Source organism: Hylobates moloch, unplaced genomic scaffold (genome assembly GCF_009828535.3).
Source record: "Hylobates moloch isolate HMO894 unplaced genomic scaffold, HMol_V3 SCAFFOLD_14, whole genome shotgun sequence".
Classification (NCBI taxonomy): Eukaryota; Metazoa; Chordata; class Mammalia; order Primates; family Hylobatidae; genus Hylobates; species Hylobates moloch.
This window is the reverse complement of record NW_026652289.1, coordinates 85,930,787-85,932,860: the sequence shown is the minus strand read 5'-3', so window position 1 is coordinate 85,932,860 and position 2,074 is coordinate 85,930,787.

Here is a 2,074-nt window from a genome sequence, read left to right as displayed (position 1 = left end):
ATATATATATATATATATATATATATATATATTTGGTCCTAAAAATTATAACCAGGGATGGCATCCTTAAACCCTTCTGTGAAAGTATATTGGAGTTCACACATATTCAGTGTGGCTTTTCATGTGTCCCTGATGTAAGAGGCCAGAGAGTCTTCTTCCTCTGGTGTTATTTATCTAAGGACAGGAGTAGGGCAGTAGATGAGAACTGTATCTCATGGGTGTTATTCCGCAAAAAGTAAATTAGATATCAGGAAGCTCCTAATTTTATTGAATTTTATATCTATGGGCAAACAAACAAGCATCTGGATCTTAATCCCCTGGGTACAATTGCCAGGTTCCTTGAATATTCATAGTCCATCAATGATCTACAAATGTCATAACATACTGCAAACCTGAAATACTATAATAGGGATGAATTTTTCTACTTGCATGCTTAGATCCAAATAAATATTGCACTGTAGAAATTATACCAACGAATCACAAAATTTTCTCAACTTTCAGTCAAGGCAAGCTCAGGTAAAAGGTGACAATCTTACAAGAATCCCATCACATACATAACTCATGAAGAAGACCCCATAATGATATTCATATTGTCTGAAAGAATGAATCTAAATTCCTTAGAAACAAGTCTTCACTAGAACCAAGGTCTATTTGAACTTTCTCAGTTACCAAAGGCAAATTTCATTCATGTAATATTGTATATCCTGCCAACCAGATTTACTTCAATACAGTAAAATCACAGGAAAAAATGAAATATAATTTCTAAAAATTATGACAATGAACCACTAAAATCAGGTTAACATAAAATAAAGAATTGCTCAATTGGAAGGAAACAGAGATGGATGAAAATAAGTTCCCTGCCCACAAATAGAATTTCTATTTTAATGGAGTTAAGAATATGTGAATCCAAATATGACATCATAGAGATGATACCAATAATCACAAAATTTCTCATTTTTCAGTCAAAGCAAAGCTCAAGTATAAAATTAAGTTCTTCTCATGATGATCTTATCATGTATGTGGATGACACATGGAGAAGAATTAGTCACAATACTATCCACATTCCTTGAGAGAATATGTGCATATTTTAAGGTTTACTTATCCTTCAACTCCTCCTGGGCACTTTGTTGTCAATTTTTGCTATTAGATATGGCACCATGATGAGCATTCACGTATACATATTTTGGGTCAATCATGCATGAATTTTTGTTAACCATATACCTGAGAGTATGTTGCCTCCATTCAACTTTAGTGAATACTAAGAGAATTCTAAACAACACATAGACTTTTGAATTTTATATAGATGATCCTTGATTTATGAAGGAGTTACCTCCTAATAAACCCACTATAAGTTAAAAACACTGTAAATAAAAAATGCTTTTAGTACACCTAATATACTGAACATCATAGCTTTGCCTAGCCCACCTTAAATGTGCTCAGAACACTTACATTAGCCTACAGTGGGTCAAAATGGTGGCAGCACAGTACACAATGAAGTATTGGTTGTTTACCTTCATAACTGCATGACTGCTAGGAGCTATGGCTCACTGCTGCTGCCTAGCCTCACTAGAGTATCATACTGCCAGTGGCTGGCCTGGGAAATGAAAATTCAAAATCCAAGGTATGGTTTCTACTGAATGCATATCACTTTCACAACATCATAAAGTGGAAAAATCATAAATCAAACCATTATAAATTGGGGACTGTCTAGTTATACTGGAAGATGTTTATCTGATTGTTGTCTGAATTATTTTTCTCATAGCTAATGACCTTGAATACCTTTTCATCGGCTTATTGGCCATTCAGATATCCTCTCTTGTGAAGTACCCATTTGTTTTCTAACATTTTGACATGTAAAAGTTGTATCTTTTATATGATGCTTCTTCATTGATTATATACTTTGAGAAATAAAAATTTTAATTTGGATGCAAAGTAATTCATCAATATTTTCCTTTATGCTTAGTGTTATTGGTATTTTTCACTTCTCCCAAATTATGATGACACTTTCCTATGTTATGTTACGCTCAAGAAGCTTTACTGTTTTGCCTTTCATGAATAGACCAACATTACACCT